We start from the raw sequence: 20,053 nt of genomic DNA, 5'->3' as shown, positions 1-20,053 counted from the left end.
TTACGAGCACGGTTTGCCCCGTGGTGCCAATCGTAATTGTTAATTTAATTAATTTACGAGCGATAACAATAAGAAATCGATAAAGTGTTGCCGCCAATAATTGGCGAACGCTAATTTCGGTGCCTCCTATAAACCGTATGTTTCTCTCTCGCGTTTCTATGTTTCTATTTCTCTTTCATAGGATTCCTCGTTGTTCTTGTTCGATCGTTATGCGAACGAGAACAGCGTGCTATTGTAAACGACATAAATTGGAATCGGTCGATCGTTTGATCCAATTCCCAGAGTTCAGAGTAGTTTACTCGTTTGGCCTTGATGTGATCTATCGATCTTGAGATATAATTTTTCTCAAAGTTTATGCAAAACTTGAACGTTGAACGATTCGACGAGTTTTTAAAGTTCTTCCTCTCATTTTCCGTGTCTAGAGAGTAAAAGAGATAACCACATGATACGCGTGTGTGCATTCGATCGTCGAGAAAATATGTTTACGACGGTCCCTCGGTTGATTTCTAGTTTATACGTAATATCGCTAATCGCAATATAATATTATTTGTTTAATACAAATTGGTCTATATAGAATGGAAAATGAAGATAAAACCGATCGTACTTCGAAGCAACGTTATATCGAGTACCACGTTATATCGGAATATGTATTAACAGTTAAACACAGTCATTCGAGAAACTTTAACAATTTTTAATAATTGTTAAATTTTTCTCGATTGGCTCGATCGATTGCAATAAATAAGCCAATAAAATATGGACAATCTAGGATATAAACTTTGAGAGAATTCAAAGCTCAATGGTGCATCGATGAAATGTTTAAATCGATAATTCAACGGTAGCTCGTATATGACGTAATCGCCGTTAAACTTTATTGCATTGGGCGAACGTAGAACTTCCGTGGGTGAATATTGTCCCGGTGCGATCTCGAACAAGTTAATTATCGACCATTGAAACGGTTTTGATCGCGAAAGTGCGGCTCCTCGTTAAATCCATTGAATTTCTTTCGAACGGCGTCAAGCCATGATCATTGATATTTCGCATATTAGGACTTACGAGAGTTCGTTAAAACTTGAAGTTTATCAAATTCGAGGAAGCCCCAGAGCCGAGAGGGCGATTTCTTTCTCCCACGAAATGATCTACCACTTGTCAATTTTTGACCTTGAGAGCAAAATAAAGAATATTAGGCACGTAAATGTATATCATTGTGTTTATTATTTTCACTTACGCACCAAAGACACGCGCCGAAGTGTGTCAGCGGAGCGTTATAATTCGAAAATTGCGGCAAGAAGAATGGTCTCGACGAGAGGAACTAGAACGTGCGTGTGGACGCGCGCGCAAGCGTGCTACAGACCGGCGCATTAACTAGCAAACTTGCGACAGTATGACAAATGATCTTCGAGGTCATTCGCGTGCGGCCGTCCACCATCGAGGCATAGACGCCACTCTGTGTGTTATGCGAGAGCATCGTAATGATCGTACTTGGATTATCGAAAAAGCACTAATAGCTTCAGCGTCGCGCGTTTACTCGAAACAATTTATTAAAGGAACTCTTTGTACAGGAGAAAAAAAAAGTGGCGCATAATTTCTCTTGGCTCGCATGAGAGAGAAAACACATAACTATTATATATCATGATATATTTATACCAAACTTATATAACGCTATCTCTTTTTCGAATCGATGCTTCATAAGTCAGAGTTGCATCAGATATCTCGGTCCGAATGAATCACAAAGATCTTCCTCGAGATGTCACGAGCTTTCGAAAGTGTAAGTCCATATAGATAAAAGACGAAGACGAGATAATCCTTGCTTTCTGTTAAGAGTGAATATAAGAGGAACGAAGGAAGGGATGAAATCGGGTTTGTAAATAGAAAAGTGTCGGTAGTCCGAGGTCTCGATAGAAAAGTGCGAGGCGAGGAGAAAATCGCGCGCTAATCTCGAAGAAATGATGCAAGGGATAGAGGAGAAAGAGCGAGCGAGCGAGAGAGAGAGAGAGAGATTACGAGGGAAAGAGTGGAAGAGGAGAAAAAAAAAGAGATATGAAAACTGGTGGCGCCCTCAGCGCCGGCGGGAGCGTTTGCCGTTGGCGTCGTCGTCGTCGCGGCGTCGACGGCGAACGCGCCTGGCGCGGACTGGCGCGGCATGGGGGTGGGGGTGTGTGGCGTGAAGAGCCGAGACCGATCTACCTTAGTCGACGTCAAGCCGTCGCGACGCGTGCGTCTTCTCTCATTGTCGTTTTCTCGTACCTCACGAGACTCGCGTGTTCTCCGCGGCGCGCAGCGTGTCGCGAGCGTGTGCCCACCTGTTCGCACCGGAAGAGAGACCGTCTACGCTTCTACCATCTCACCCCCCCCCTCCCTACCCCCATCGTCATCCCCTCCAGCTACGATTTACTTAACCTTCGAGTACTCATCTACTTCTTATTCTCCCTCTTATTATTTTTCTTCGGGAAAAGAGATCGTGGGCGATCTAAACTTTTCATTTTCTATTACGGACAGGAACTTTGAATTTTCTCTCTGGAAAAGGATTTTACAACTGGAAAGGGAGTCCTCTTCGTTTCGATAGTTTTCGAAAGTGAGAGAACTCGAGGTGTCGTCGATGTTGTCGTTCACGTCGCCGTTCGTGAGCCTCGCCTTTTGACCCGAGGCTCGCGAGCAGCGATCAAAGACGCGGTGTTTTTATCGTGGAACGTGTTTTCAACTGGACGATAGTTGGCAAGAGTGAACGAAGAGAGAAGAGAGAAGATAAGAAGAGAAAGAAAAGCGTGGACGAGCGTGGAAAATTTGAGGATCGTTATTATGGTCATCGGGTATGTTGCGAATACGCATACATACATACATACATACATACATACATACATACATACGTTCATACATACGACATTTCTTCGTTCTCTCTGTTTTTTCGAGTTGGTTCCAGTCGCATTTGTAATTCTTCTTTTTTCCTTTTCTTTTTTTTTTCCTTTTTTTCTTTTTCATATACATGCACGGACAATAAAATATGTGTAACGTATGCACGCCGACTTCGGTGAAAACGCACGCTCGCGCCTCTTTACTATTAATTGAATTCGTTGTCCACCATGTAGACTAACGACCACGTTCTCACGTTCTATATCATATCGCCACGAGTTGCTTTTATTCCTTTCTATGCGTTGAAACAAGCTCGTATTTTTCTTTCTCGTACGTATGCTAAGTGAATCGTGACGATTCGATCGAGCAACAGCTCCAAGATCGAACGCATTTATACCATATTAACATAACGCGTCCTCGAACATCTGGTTCGTGCGAGATAACGCGTACGTTCTTGTTCGTTTCTTTGGCTTTTTATTCTGTTTTTTCTTTTTTTTTTTTCCTTTTTTCTTTTTGGATATTCAAAGCTCCTTCCAATGAATTTCTTTGAGTAAATACGAGACAGAAATAGTACGTATCGTTAGCCTAATATTAGAGATACCTCAATGACTTAAATGAGAAAAAAGTTCTCCTTCGTGTGAACATCGTTCGTCGTTGTAAAGCACCGAACGTAAATCGAGAGAATAACGTGTCTGTCTCTCATACGTTCTTTCGCGTAGTGATCATCATTGACATACCGCGTCCTCGAACACCTGCGTGTGACCACGTAAAAGAAAACGTTTCTACCTTTGTGCTCGCCTTTTCCGACATTTCTCACTCGACGTGTCGACGATGTACCAATGCTCGATAACAGTTCTCTTTTGTTCCTTTGCATAATATCTATTAATGGCGACTTCGCTAATATATAGCGCACGTCGTCTCTCTTTCAATGACGGTCAACTGTTTATATTGACATCGCCGTTAGCCTTCTTAACGTATGATTACGTTCTCCTAGTCATCGTCGTCGTCATCTTTTGCATTTCCGAACGTCGATTTTCCGATGCTTTTCTTTCCGCCATTCGTTTGCTTTATCATGAAAAATAACGATACATCGATCGTGTATTCGACAACCGTTGTCAATTTGGCATAAACCCATTTGTAACTATATCAGCAGAAAATACGATATATCATATAAACGCACGACGTATACGAAGGATTATCCGTAAAGGACGTAATTCGCTTCGTTGCATAAAAGTATTTTTTTTCTCGATTCTCTCCCTTCGTCTCTCTCCCTTTTTCTCGCTTCGACAGATCGTTTATTGTTAGTTTCTTACAGCCAAATCCTTGACTCACATTTCTATTTTGTTCACGCGAAAAATTGTCTAAGGGTCGAGTCTCGATCCTTTGTTTCTACTGGCACGTAGCTTTATGGCGACACGTGACGCTTGTGCAAAAGTAAGAGAACGAGAACGAGAGCGAGAGTGAAATAGAAAGAGAAAAATAGAGATGAGAACAACGGGATGTGCAGAAAAGTAGAAACGAGGCAACGATAGAAAACAACGTCGCACTATAATCGCTATGTTTTCTTCTTATTTTTTCGATATGCCAAAACGAAACTAAAAGTGACACGACGATTAAAGGACCGAATTGTCTTCTCAAAGTTATTTCTTTTCTTGTGCGAAATAAAAGAATTATGCAATTTACAAAATTTCATTCCTATTGTTTCTCGCATTTCGATTAATTAGACAAAAACAATTGTTGAAAAATTATCGAGACGATAAAAAAAAAAGGCGCATAGCCTAGAAAAAGCGTATATCTATGCGTTTTAATTTATTACGAATTAAGTCAAATGGAAGAGAATATATACATACGCAAATAAATGAAATTTTCCTTTCGACGTGCATGCGACCTTAATTTATTTCTGTCCTATGCATATTATTCGTATTTCGCATTACCTATTTCGAAAACGTTTACGGTAGATTATCTAAACTAAATTTCTGATACGAAAACAAAGCGCTACAAATGATTAATTTTGCAAGTGAGATTATTCGTATATTTCACATTTAATATTGAATTAATAAAAACCGATAAACGTCGTCAATATTATTTCTCTCGGTCAACATAGAAGATCTCGTAACATTAATGATATCGTTTTAAGACTAAAAACGAAATAAAATGAAAATTCGTATATACATATGTTAAAGTGAAAAATCAATAGACTAAATCATTTTATATTTTGGACAAATTAATGCGACCATCGATGCGTCAAATTTATCCGATCAATTCGAATATAATTATATAAACTGATTATGTAACGATTTCGTATTACTTTATCGGAATAAGCAGATTAATCATCGCGAAAAGAAAAACCGCCGATCGGACGATTTGCGTTGTTATCGTTTATAATTCTTCGTGCTTATGTAGAAAAATTCTTTCGTTTCTCCATCATAGCGTGTGAATTGGTGTTAGATAAGCGGAATGACGGTCAGATATAATCTCTCTTTCGTTATCGTTATTTTCTTTTCTCGGAAATCTAAATAAATGTTAAAGAAAATATTCGTGGGCAAAATCGTCTTCCGTGTTCGTGGGTGTTGTTTCATCTTTAATCTCCTTCAAGGAGGATTTTAAAGAGTAAATAAGCGTAGATTGATGAAAACTACATTAAAATAATCTAACATTACTCAAAAATTGGTCGTGTGTGTGTGTGTACATGTCATATATATATATAACATATATGAATTACGTAAGATGGTCTTCTTTGTTTGGTCTGTTTTCTTGGACAATAAAGAATCACGTGTTGGTGATCGATGTGGAATTATGTCGAACAAAAGAAAGAGAAAGAGCCAACCGTTCAACGACTGGTAGAAAAGAAGAAAGGGAGTGTAAAAGGAGACGGAAGCGGAGGGAAAAGAAGGAAAAAAGGAAGAGAGAGAGAGAGAGAGAGAGAGAGACAGAAACACTATGGAGAAGAAAGAAGGGAAGTTACATCCGGCTAGGCGAGCTTGTGCCAAGCAATTCCGCGTAACGGCATCGATAATGCTCGACATTGCGACTCGCTTCGGAAATTGAAATTTCGTAGTCGTTCTCGTCTTCCCTTCGTCTTTGCCCCGTCGTCGAATGCTCGTCGACGGTCGGGGAAGGATCGGAACAGAACGGAAGGCTGGAACACGAAGGGAGACATTGAAGGGTTTCCTATCTAACTCGGTAAATTAGACGAGGAGACTTAACGATCCTGCGACCGGGAAATGATTTACCACGGGAGAAGAGAAAAGAAAAAGAAGAAGCTATAGAGAAGATTTTCTCTCCTGGTAAAAATTGTTATTCTTTTCTCTTTCTCTCTCTCTCTCTCTCTCTCTCTCTTTCATTTCCCTATATATCGGAGAATCTTTGGAATGATCGAAACAAAAATAAGCCGATATTAAATATCGTGGATTAGTTTCGATAGCAATGATATACGATCCACGAAAAGAAAACTTACGATCGCTTAAAAAAAGAAAGTAAGAAAGAAAATAAATGTAAATTTGCAGAATGTAAAACGGTGGACGGAGATTGGATATTGCAGAGAGCAAAAGAGCTGAATGATTCATAGTCGACGAAAGGACAGTGTGTACGGATACAGAAACGCACGCACGTCTGTCTGGCCTAATTCCAAGTTCCCCACAAGCCGCCTTCGCCGTCGCCATCGTATTCGTCAAAGTTTTCTAAGGAAAGCTTGCTTAACCGCGATCAAGTCGGAGAGTGCGCACATCACCGGAAAGTTTACGAAAGTCACGGAAAAGCGAAAAACTCGAAAAATCATTTACGTTACATTTAATTTCTTTTACTCCTCTTTATATCCTTTCTTTAATAATAGAATTAAATTTATTCCTTCGTCTTAAATAAAGGGTTTCTTACTCCAATCGCAGTGTAATTATACTTTCTTACGATTAACTAAAGTAATACATAACCACAATTTAGTAGAGCTTTCTGGATCGACGTTAACTGACAAAACCGGTCGTACTAGTTGAAAGCTTGTTTAGAACAATGACGTATGGTGGTACATTGGTAATAGCCAGAGTTGTATGCGGAGAATAATCGGTTATGTAATTACTTTTGCTTCGTAATAGTCGAATCGATTTGTACGTCCTCTTTGCTCTCCCACTCCCCTCTCTCTCTCTCTCTCTCTCTCTCTCTCTCTCTCTCTCTCTCTTCTTTTTTCTCCTCGTTTAAAAGAGGGATAATCGAAGAATTCGCGGTATATCAAGAACGTAATAACCATTTCGAAACGAAAGTGGCTTACACACCAGCGTTTACCGTGTCGTGGAATCTCATTTTCCTGCTTCGATTGGCTTTTTCATTGTTCCTAAATTAATCGCAAAATTTCGCAGAGAGCGAGAGTGAGAGAGAAACCTCGCTTTACGAGACAGCCAATCTACTCTTCTGACCATTGATCATATCGCACATTGAATTTCGTCGCGATCTAACTGCAGCCGCAGTTGTTTCAATGAGGGAAAGAACGAACTCGCCTGCATTAGTACGGTTTTAATCGCAGTTCTACCACAAATATGCGTTGTTGCGCTAACGAAATTATTTTTTGTCGGCCTTATTAACAAAAGGAATGCTGATATGTCTCGGAATGTTGTGTATTTTGTGACTTTTTGTAATTACTTGGTAAGTATATCATCGATGACTATTTCAATGACTGATTAAATTACGTTCGACGATCAAAAAAGGAAAAATATTTTTGTTTCTTCTTCGTTAATTTTCGCTGTCGCAAAATTGAAAAAAAAAAAAAAAAAAAAGAAAAAAAATGCTCGGTCAAACAATTTTTTTTAAGCCGGAACTGAAGTAAACACAAAAGAAGGAATAAAGATTTTCAAAATAATATGGTAGTTTTTTTTTAATTAACTTTCAATTTACGCGGCCTTCGTATTATTATCATATCATCTATCCCTGATTAAACATCTTCCATCATGGTCCATTATTATCTCATCCGCCGACAATTATCTCTACGAAGCGCTCAAACGACGCCACTTACAACATAGCTAACGTTATGTGAACAGCTTGCTCGTTAACCGATAGCTTCGCTGATTTTTTTCTTGAAATTTCCTCGAGAATAGCTACTTAATTGGTAACATTGTTTATCTATACTTTTATATTTATATTATGTAAACGTTAAAATATAAGTTGAGAGTCGAAACGATTGAAGCGACGAAGATTCAAAGGATTGAAATAAAATATGTGAAAAACGAATAGTTTCCGATCGAGGGAGAAACGATCCTTCTTGACGAAAGGTGGGAAATGCGTAGGGGACGTTGAAAAACGCAACGATGCCTATTGCGACGAGAAACGATGTGGCTTGTGGTTTAGCTGCGCACGAAATCCACGAGCGATGTCTGGCTATGCACGCGAGGAAAACCACTTCACTTCCCTCGCAAAAGTGCTTACGTTGCCCCAACGGAGAATGCTCGTGGAAAAGATTGCGGACCGTCGAGGTTTCGGGTTTCGCCCTTCTTCATTCTTTTTTTTCTGCCTTTCTCTCTCTCTCTCTCTCTCTCTCTCTCTCTCTCTCTCTCTCTCTCTTCTTTACCTCTCATTCCTCGTAAAACCGAATTGGTGGGGTCCCCTTTGCTCGCCGTGCGAAAAACTCTCCTCGGAAACATCGGATCGCGTTCGAAGAAGAAAGAAGTTCGATTTGTTACTTATGATATTTCTATTCGATCCTCTTCTACGTTTTTGAAATCGCTCGAGTTTTCTCTTACCGTATACGAGTAATATATACCGCACTTATCGAAACGAGAAACACTTTGCCCATTTCTTTCTTTCCATTAAACTTTCACATTTGTATATATTATACTGTCTATAACAACATCGTCGTCTTTCGCAAATCTATAAGGAAAGACCAAGAATAACTTTCGTGCATTTATCGAATCGACGAAATCTTCTTCCATTTGATTCTCCCTTGGAATATTAACGCGTCGCGTGTCTCGCGTCCAGTATACATGACTCATTTGCCTTCAACCATATGCGTGTTGTGGCCCCTGACAACAGAATCGATTGGTTCCATCGTGTATTTCTGATTGCTCATCAACTTGTATCATTGTTAGCGATCTGCAACGTCATGGGTTTGCTTCGGTGTCCCTACGAAGTCATTGCTTTCAGTTGATTCAAGATCTTACGTATTTTATAAGATCGATATTTTATTTTGTTTATACATGGCGCAAATGTTTATTATTATTATTATTATTATTTTTATCTTAATTTAGATGGCTTTAAAACAATATTGTTTTTGTCTATAAATTGTATAAATTCATTTTAAACAAAATAAGACAAAAATATCTCTCTTAAATCGAAAATCCATTATGCATTCGCACAATCTCCAAGTGGTAACGTCGATTTTCAAATATGTATGAAAACGCTACGTATGCAAGTGCACTTTCATAGATTTTTCATAGGTTTTGCTGATACAAGACAACAGGACCGTTCGCAAATGTGAGTCTCAACGTAGTTCTTCTTGCGTCTAGAAATGTAGCTTTAAATTTTCGACGGTTCTCGTTTTCTCGTGTGACATGCCGTTTAAACGCTGCTATGCATTCCTTTGCTATGTGAAGTTATTAAGCGTGAACATCGTTCTTGAAAAAGAAAAAAAGAAAAAATAAATAAATGAAAACCTGAACTATTTTTTACGCTTTTGTAATATACCATATTAATTAAGGGACCAGGCAAAAGTTCACTCTGCTCGTGATTTTTCCTATATTTCAACGTATGCATGGTATATTCTTATAAATTAATTAATGTGGTATCAATGTGATACAGTTTGGTTTTTACGAAAAAAAAAGAAAAAAAAGAACTTCGATAGCGTTACGTTTTCGTATCGGAAATTTATTTTTTCTTCAACTAGCCGATATCGAGATAATCTAGAATTAGAATTATTTAGAATTAGTTCATTTCGAGGACTATTTCGAAAATATACTTTTGTTTTATAATTTGCGGAAGCGTCGACATAAATGCCGTAGAGTAGAAAAATAAATTCCCATTTTCGTCGGAATATTGACTTTTCATCTAATTACACGCGTTGTCCCAGGGAGATTGCACAGAACGAAGTTTCGGTCTGTTGGGGAAAAAAAGAAGATTATTTCGTTCCATTTACAACGGTGAATCGAATCGGAAAGATATTTCGGTTTTGGCTGAGCTTCTCTCTCGTTCGCATTCACGAATGTATTTTTCGTGGGTTCAACTCTGCCTTTAGCGTTATAGAAATGTCTACACCATACGGTTTTTACGAAACGCTGTTGGAAGGATAACATTTCTAGGTTTATTATTCGAAACGATGGAGTATTATGGTGCAGTATTATCCTATGCTCAAGATGATCTTATCGAGTTAGTCGAGAAAAAAAATTATTAAATATTTGGAGAATATCGAGCGTCTATTTGTTTCATCGACTATTTTCCATCTATTCCAATTTAAAAGATATTCCAAATTAAAATACTACGAGCGAAAGAAAAAGATCGTATTTCGAACGTTTGTCCATTGATATAAAAGTTGTTGAATCGACGCGTACGTTGTATTACACGATGAAACGAAAGATAACATTGTGATTTTTTCATGAGATTTTCTTATAACACACTTCCATTTGAATAGCTGATGCGTAATCAAAAATATGGAAGCTCGTGCATTATCTATTCTCAGTGGTAATATCACGCGCATCGATATCCGTAACGTTTAACGAAGCACGATGAGCTGTGTCACCGCGGAAGGATCCCCGTTTTCTGTGCAAATACGTCCGTAAATATTAACTTTAAACGGGCTCGCATACGTGTTGTTTCATGGGTGTGTGCCCGTACGACACGGACGTACATATGCACGATAATTTCAACTGAATCGACGTGTAATTTCTACCGCGGCTCTGAATACACAGTGAGCATCGCTTCTATAGTATATGTACACTAAATACATACGTACGTATCTACCTACAGCAATTCTCTCTCTTTCTCTTTCTCTGTCCCCTTTTTCTCCTTTCCTCCTTTTTCCTCATACATCCTACAAACGGAGTATATTCCCTCGCGCATACTCTGCGACGGAAGTAAAGAGCGAATAGAGGGAGAGAGAGGGAGAGAGAGAGAGAGAGAGAGAGAGAGGGAGGAGGGAGGAAGGGACACCTTTTTGCTTCGTCACGCTGGCAGAAAAGTCGAGCACGACGAAGCAATTAGTCGTTGGTAATACGAATATAACGTAACCGCGGCTTTAATCGTGTTCTCTCTCATTCTTTCTTTCTCTCTCTCTCTCTCTCTCTTCGTTTCTTTGTGTTTTTCTCTCAATCTCTTTGTCTTTCTCATCGCTTCCTTTTCTAAATGTCTATGGATTACAAAGTGGAGTGAGACTCGGCGAAAATAATGACTCGGAGTAAACGTAGTTTCGCTCGTACGTATACGCAGATGAGAAAACAGATAAATTCTAATAATATAAATAATATTTATACTAATAGACTGTAATTATAGCCGAGAAAATTGGATCGTTGAATAAGACGTAGTATGATCGTTAGTTAATACTACGAGAAAGGATACTCTCAAAATTGCGCTAAATAAATAGTGTTAGTGTAATATTAAAAAGATAAGAGATACAAACGAGAGAGTAGCGAATCGAAACGCTCTTCAACTTTCTTCACATCGACAGATATACAGCATCTGAATCCGAGAGATCACTCAGTAAGTAGAGCGGAATGAGTCTATGCCATGAATATCTCTCTCTCTCTCTCTCTCTCTCTCTCTCTCTCCCCCTCTTTCTTTCTGCCTCCATCGACGAGCCCTTATTCAACAGATGCTTCTATCCACTTGGTACACCGATGCACTTGTGCGCACGCGTATACATAATAGTCTTTCCCTTACTCTCTCTCTCTCTCTCTCTCTCTCTCTCTCTCTCTCTCTCTCTCTCTCTCTCTCTCTCTCTCTCTCTCTGTCTCTCTCTCTCTCTCTCTCTTCACTCTATCTAGCGTGGCTAATCCCTAAGCGTGTAACGAATATACGTAAGCTTGGCTCGTTATAGTTAACAAGCAACAACGATATGAGGTCGTATTTCGTTTCGGGCCATCCTCTCTTATTTTCTTCGAATAGGGAATATGTCATTATACGCGAAAATAGAGGTCGAATCCATTTTCTGTCTTTAATGTATACAACTTTTTTTTCCAAAAGCGATCAGACATACGATGAACGTGATTTGGTTAGTAGCATTGATCGATCGAATAAAATGTAAGAAATTGATACATATTTAATAATGTGCATAAGAAAGTTGCAATCAACGCGTATTCGTTTATATGCCAATGGCTTTTTTCTTTTTATCGAACGAATCGAAGTAGCGATAATTAGAATGACGGTATATAACGATAGGCAACATTTCAAGCTCCATTTTGTCTTTCTCTCGCCTTTTCATCCACAAGGTAAACACTGACTCGTTTTACAACGAGCAAGCACGAAAGGACAACGTCAATATATAGGAACAAAACATCTCTTCATGACGTCACACATTGAGTTGCTCGTAGCCGACTGTTCATAGCTGGAATATCCACGACCCAGGTACCCTTATAATGGTACATACGCATCGTGTACGAGGAGGGAAGTAGAGCACATTCAGTATTATCCGCCACGTGGTAATAAAATACTCTTCCACGTTCCCCTTTCAATACGAGTATAACGTGAGAGGTACAAGCAGATACTCGTTCCATTTTGATTGAAACAAAAATATTTTCTTTACACGTTGTATACGTTTTACTCGCGTACATTCGACTTTGAAATGTTTCCACGCTAACGCGTGCCAGCCTCTGATACGAAAACGTTGTTTCCGTGACTTGTTTTTTCTTTCTTTCCCTTTACGTGAAGGGAGAGGGGGAGAGATAATAGAAGTCTATATAAAAAGAAGCCGAATCGGATATCTTATAAGGTTGGATGTTTTTGTTAAAAAAAAGAAGAAAAAGAAAAAAAAAAGGAGAAAGAAAGGAATCGTTTCATCATTGGCCGAGGTAAAATCTCAAACGTATTCGTTAGGAGGCTCTTCTTTTGTATCTTGCGTAATATTATAATAGAAAATAACGAAGAGGAAGCCGTGCAAGCGTCCGTCCGAGCTCTTTCGTTCGTTCGATAATTACTTTTACATCGGTCGACGGACGTAAATTAATTGAACTTGTTTTTCCTTAATTAATTTTCGATCGGCCAGAGCGAACTTTCCGCTGGGATCAGAATTGCAATTTCGAGTTGGGCCGCTTTCCGATCACGGATGGAGTTTCTGGTGCATGCATGAGACGGATTCTCGTAAACAGGTGCCAGCCACTCTATCAGTACGTGTAGTACCTAACGTCGATAATTATTGGCAGGTCAGTGGAGCCGAAGTCCGTCCGCGAAAGTTCGTTATAACGCAGTGCCCTTGCATCCTTCCCGTAGGCGCTTCCCGTTCGTGCTGATATACGAGCGGATGTTGTCTACGACGATGCCAACCCTCGGATAACGTCCATCCACCGTACGTTAATTACCCTCTCTTTCCACGCGCAACGCGTTTGCCTTTTAGTCGCTACGTCGAACTTTTCAGAGTTGTGTACGTACGGTGATAATGGTACGATACGATAAACAATAATAATAGAACATACGGGGAAATCCCTTTCGTTGTTTAAACTTTACCGACTCACCAATCTTATACACATAAAATATGATACTTCAGTGAACATTTGATCTATCGTACCTAATAAACGTACGAATGTATACGAAGTTCGGAGAAATTATATAAAATCAACGTGATGCTTTCGCTAGAATTTTATTTCACGTCAAATCGATATGTCCGGTGCGTTACTTCATTTTTCTTTCCCCCTCCTCCCTCCCCAATATATTTATCTTATTACTTACACACATACCTACCGCATACGTCGAGTTTTATAACTTCTATTTTAATTTCGTTCTTCATCTCGCATTTCTATCGAGTTTCGAAATTGTTTCTCGCGAGGATGTTTTTTTTGTTCTCGAGAGGGGAAGGGGAGGGGGGGGGGCCTTGGTAAAATGACCGCGATCATCGAATTTCCTCGGTTCGTTAGAAGAAGACGGAAGGGCAGAAGAGAGGTAACGTCGAGACAGTCGATATCGGTTTCATTCGAGAGATACGGAAGAGGAGGAGTCGAGAGAGCGAGCACGAGGGTTGAAAGGGGTGCGCGCGCGCGCGCGCGCGCGCGTGTGTGTGTGTGTGTGGCCTGCGGTGTGGTGGATAGAAGGGAGGTCGAGGGGTAGGGGCAGGGGGAAGAGGCGGAACCGGCACGGGACGTTAAATTACACGCTCAACGGCAAATGCACGCTCGCTCTGCACCCGGTTGCCCGTCGTTTATCCCACGTACCACCACCAACGCCGTATATTACGTCCGCACGGCGTATTAACCGGCCGCTACCGTACACCTGTTTACTTTCAGCGCGTCGTATTATTTCTATTAGCGCGAGAACGTATCTGCGAACGAGCGAAAGAGAAAACGAACGAAGCTAGCTCGGCTCGTGCGAGATTATCGGAGCATCTTCTCGGTGGCTCGAGGAATAAGTCTTAATATGGGATGGTTGCTAGCCGCTTATCGGTTAAAGCAAACCGAGTCTTTTATACCGAAGATAAACCTTAAAGGTCCTTTTTAGTATCGGCTCTATTTGCTGAAGATAAAGTATCCCCGACGAAAGGAAGATTCATTGCTTTTTCTTTCCTTGTCAGTTGCGTTCCTTGTTATTTCTTATATGATATTTTACGCAGTAACCTGGTTTAAATGCCATCGTAACTTTCGTCGAAATAATTATTGGTTCCACGATAATCTTTCATTTTTCGCGAGTTTCTTGAAAATTCGTTGAATAAAAATTGGAAAAGTTTCTTCTTTTCTTCTCGTACTTTTTTGTCATTTCCACGAAGGTTTCTCTCGTTGGACGTGCGCGAAAAACTCAGGTATTACGTTCTTATCGCGGTCCATGAGATTCGCCGACTTTGATTCTTTTCGTTCGCATTTTGGATGAATTCGCGAATGGTCCAGTTTATCTTGGCTAACGCCGATTTTCTAGGTAGTTGCTTTCTAGGACACGAAAAAGGCTCTTCTCGTCATTACAATTTTCGGGGCAAACAAACGGAAATGCGCACGGTTCGTTATGAGATTCTTCGTCGGATGGAAGTTTCTTTCCACGTGAATTAAGAATTGCGACAAGGTTATGGTTGCTCGTCAAAGAATATATAAAAAGGTCTACGTTTTGTCAATTATTCGATTTGAATTAAAAGTTCTACTTACGATATAATCCGTTCATTTTTATAAAAGTCTTTATGAGAGCAAAGTGTATCCATCGAAGAAAGTGATCCAAGGAAATTGCAGTATCGTCTATCTTTACGTGCCCAACGACTAACATAGCCTAGGGAGTTTGAAGAGGTGCGATCGAACGGCCTTCTCGCTTTAATCGTTCGTTCGGTCCTTGAACTTATTCGACACGCCTTGTGTGCACACCTGTGCGATCGGCTCGGCAATTAGCCGACGAACGAAATAGCGAGAGAAAACGTCGTCGTTGACGTGCGTCGTAAATTCGATCATGAATTACATCCGTTAAAGATATAAAAGCATCGCGGTAAAGAATAAATTCTTGATACCGTAAACTTTCCGACCGATAGGTACTTTTTACTTTGTTATTTGAAATAATCGATTTACACGTTTTATTCCATGGAGTTTCAAAATATTCGACAGATAGGATCGAATAATCATTGGGAAACTTTGCGAAAAAGGAATGGAAATAAGAAATCATAGTCGACATTTATCCGACGCTCGATTAGCCTGTCTAATGATAGTCACGATCGTGCCAAGTCGATGCGCGCGAAAAGTACGACGCGACAATGGCGGATGACTAGCCCGTCTCTTAATCCACTTAAGCCGCTTAATTCGTGGGAGCGTAGTTACGTGAAATATTTACCCGTAGCGTAGATACATACATACATATACTCTACCTCGCTCGCTGCTCCAGTGCACAGGTGTGCGCGTGCGAGTACGAACGTACAACGTACGTGGAAGTCCGCCACCCCCGTAGCCAAACTCTCTCTCTCTCTCCCTCTCTCTCTCTCTCTCTCCCCCCCCCCCCTCTCTCTCTCTCTCCGAGCAACTCCACAACCACTAGCAACAACCTCGTCGCGACGCGTAGAGACGGAGGGAAACCTTAGCCAAGAGTTACTAACTCCGTCGGAGCGATATAACGAACACATGTTCCAACGCGGGTCTACATAATCCGCGACAAGCTATATAAAGATGTACGCGAGCTTGCGTGTGTACGTGCGCGCGCGTATGGCAACTAACCATTACAACTATCGACTTCGACGTTGCACGATTCTCTTTCTCTCTTTTTCCCCGTCCACAAGAATTGCGGAGAGTGCTAGCTATGAATCAGGAAATTACGGGAACTTGATAATAAATACATTGTTTTTCTTCCCTCATAGTCGTTACGTTTATCTGTTTTAATCCTCGCTCCTATATGTTTTCATTTTCCATTCGTTTCTCGTACGTTGGGATTATTGTTTCGAAGAGAAAGAGAATTTGAAAAGACGCGATCGAATGAAAATATGTGTTTATATGTATATTTATATATATATATATATATATGTGTGTAGGTTTTTTCAGAGAAAATAAATTCTTAACTATAGATCAGTGAAACTGAGTTAGTTACGAGTTTGATATCGTATGCCCTGCGCCAAGGATTGGTAGAGAAATTTATTTACATAATCGGCTCTTCGGGTCGACGAACTTCGGACGAACTTTATATTGAGGACGTTCGCTTTAAACGGAAGTAGAATGGCGTAAGATTTTTATACCTTTCCTGGTCCTTGCATTATTTCTCCAAGTTAGGAGCTCGTTCGGGAGTCGTTTCCCATTGAATCGCGTGACCGGAGAGGTCGACGTTCTCGAATAGTGCTTCTTCCGATGCCGAAGAGTCGATAAGGGCGGCAAAAAAATTTTTCTTTCGTTCTCCATGTTCGACCTACTTAACGAAACTTTAGTCTTTCGAGTCCGATTAAAAATAAATATCAGAGGGGAACGAAAGGTATCAATGATAGATCGCGAGCCCTTGTTATTGTTGACGATCTCTCGTGTGAGTTACGAGACTAGAAGGTCGTAGTAAAAATGTCTTTTAGAAATTAAGATGTTTACGATCGTTTCTTCCGAATTTGATGTTATAGGCATAACACGTTTGTTTTTATCGTGTCGCCGTTTGAAATGTTGACTATTACGAGAACGCTTATAAAAAAAAGCTCCTCCTTTCCATTAGACGATACACGCGCGAAAGGTGTCGGACGATCGAAAGCGAAGAAGAGTGTTTTCGAGCGAGTTACGTGCGTGAACGGTGATATGTCCGGTGTATGTGTTAGTGCGTGTACATGTGCCCATTTGTGTAACTTCGTATAGAGACAGGTATGCAAGCGCTTGCGCGCGTGGTAGTCGCATGGGAGAAGGAAAGTGCACACGCACGAACGGAGGCGATCGCACGTGACACGCAGCCTGATGTCAGATACACGCTATGCACGAGCGATTTCGCGCACGTACGAACATCTGTCGCAAGAATCGAGTTTCGATCGGGCCTAATAGCTCCGACTCGTTAACGAAATTGTTTGTGCTTCGTGATGCTCCTGCTAAACAAACTCGCGATCTTGCGATTCCACAATTTGCCATCCTTCCATTTTTCCCTTTTATTCGATTATCCAGATAATTCGAACGTTCAGACAAGTTCGTCCAATCGAAGAAAAGTTGGATGCTGGATTGAATTGTAGGATCGAACGTTTCTAAATTTCAATAAGTTCATTTTTCCACGCTAACGCGTCACTTTCGTCGTCACTTATCGTTGAATTTCGATAGTACTCTCCGAGATAGGTAAAATGTACAAAAGGTGTTCCTTGTGAATGGTGATATACGTAACGTTTAACATTGCGATAAATTACGAATGCACGCATATGGCGATATCGCGAACGTTCCCTCGACAAAAGAATATTTGTCGAAGTAAAATTCGTGTTTCGCGTCAAAAGCGATTTTTATAAGTGTCGGTTTCGTATTTGCGAGTACAAAGCCTTCCACCCTCTTTTTCTCTTCGTACTTTCTCTATCCTTGGTTCTCCGACGTTGCAGCTGAACCGAACGGTAAAACGAACGGAGATAGCTTTTTGTATCGTATCGTATTTCGGTAGGATGCCTTTGTAGCGAACGAACGAACGAACGAACGAACGAACGAACGAACGAACGATTGGCGTGACTTTCGAAATACGTCGGACTTATCGATTTTTATTTAGTCTAGGCTCAGACCGAGTTAAAAAACAAAGAAAGAAGAAAAACGATTGATAGATCGGCACGCAACGAGAATTGGAAACGAAGCTCGATTCGCGGAAGTAACGTTATGAAAGTTTTTAAACGAAAAATAACCTGTGAATAAATACTTTATATATTGTTTGTACAGTTGAACAATTGCGTTTCAAGGAGTAACGCAGGTACAAAGATTGTTTGCAAGTCGATTAATGTAAAGTTTTAACTATCTAACTCGTAATAATAGTTTGTCGGAACGATACCGTCTAATCTAGGCTTCATATAGAAATACTTGTCTACGAAAGCTTCGTAATGTCGTGTATCACAGAAGAGACCAACTAATATTACTTGAATACAAGTTTTCGAGAATTTCGAACAGTTCTCGTTCGATCCGAAGTTTTGACGTTAGACTAACGAAATATTTGATACGTATTTTGGAAAACGATTAGTCAGCTCTTTGACAATTTTTCCCCTCGTCATCGATTTCTCGTTATGCAATCATAAGATTTAGCAAGGCGATCGTTAAGAAGGAAGCCTTTAAAGCTGTCAGTAGGTCGAATTTGTAGTAGATGGAAACTAGAAAGTTTGCTTTTACGGAAGAGGACTGGTATAGTAATCGATAGATCGGTAGGTTTCTTCGGAAGAGGATCGTTTTACTCTCTAGTGATAATACGCGAACAACGCCAATACCGACGCCAACGTCGACGCAGAAGCCCGGTCACCGGTAGTCGCTTCATCGTACATGCACGAGACACGATATGAATTGCAAATGGCGGAACGTCGTGGCAGGGGGTGGAGTCGAGTTATATGTAATATCGTCGCGAGCGATGATCCAGTTTCCGAATGAGTATCATGCTGAACCGAATATCTCATACGTCATTTACGGATTGCTTCGAATAATGTCGTTCCTGGCAACGAGCTTCGTTACGAGTTGAAGTAAAAAGGTGGAGAGGATGTAATAATTCTTCGTAGAAGAATTTCAACGTCGTGCATTTCGATGAACCTCGAGCATAGGTTCGCAAGGGATAGATAAAGACAAAGGAAAGAAATCGACGAGAACGAGCATAGTATGAACGATGAAAGAAAGAACGACGAGAGGGAAAAGAGAAATATCGGTAGCGAACATTCCCGATAATCACAATTTTTTTTACGATCGATGTTTTCGAATGAAACGACGAATAGTCGAAGAGAAGATCCTCAAGGGGTATTCCTAGCGGATCGAAGTATCGGCGTAATATTTGCGGTTCGAGAGGAAAATTTTGTCCTTTTCTTTCTTTATTCTCGGATGGCGCTCGGCACTCCTCGACTCTACTGTAACGCACGGCCGCCAAAATACCAAAGTAGAAACGTACGTCGTGGATCGTGAATTCTCCCGCGGCATTTCGGTGGCCCAGCTTCGTTTCCTTTCTGCGTCTCGTCTTACTTTTATTCTCCGTTCCCATTCCGACACAACCATTTCCGCGGCGTTTTACTGGCTACGTCTCGAAAAAGCTCCAGAGAGGACGAAGCACGAAGGAACCGGCCGCGAAGAGAAGACCACCGAGGCTACGTTACCGTGGCCTTTTCTCCGAACATCAAAACCTCGAATTTATGGCGGCCACCTTAATGTTCGCTCGAGGAAACCTCGTTTAGATCCGCATTGTACTTCTAAGAGGTTCGTTCTCCTTTCTCGCTCCAAAAGAAAATAATCGTGCTCGTTTTTTGGCTCTTTCTCGACTTTTTAAGAAAGAAATTCTCTATTTTTATCAATCTCTTTATCCTTTTTTCCTTTTTGAATTTAACCAAATTCAAGATCGCGCATCGTTCTTCGTTCCACGTGAGACAGAAATTTACGCAAAAATTTTCGCAAAAAAGCAGAACTCGGTTCTCGTGAGATTCGATTTACAGGGGTCGTATTTCGCGAAGACGTCACGTCGTCGTTAAAACTTTTACCAG

The 20,053-nt window shown here is 40.6% G+C and overlaps 1 long non-coding RNA gene across 1 annotated transcript in view; it reads left to right on the top strand.

The window, feature by feature from the left end:
• Window positions 1–2,060: 2,060 nt before the first annotated feature.
• Window positions 2,061–20,053, top strand: part of LOC124956613 — a 38,908-nt gene continuing 20,915 nt past the window's right edge. Inside the window, exon 1 of the long non-coding RNA XR_007103312.1 lies at window positions 2,061–2,807. This is a non-coding gene — a long non-coding RNA (uncharacterized LOC124956613). The remainder of the gene's footprint in view (window positions 2,808–20,053) is intronic.

This window comes from Vespa velutina, chromosome 22 (assembly GCF_912470025.1).
Source record: "Vespa velutina chromosome 22, iVesVel2.1, whole genome shotgun sequence".
Classification (NCBI taxonomy): Eukaryota; Metazoa; Arthropoda; class Insecta; order Hymenoptera; family Vespidae; genus Vespa; species Vespa velutina.
Note: the sequence above shows the minus strand (reverse complement) of the source record. Positions and strands in the feature narration are given on the sequence as shown.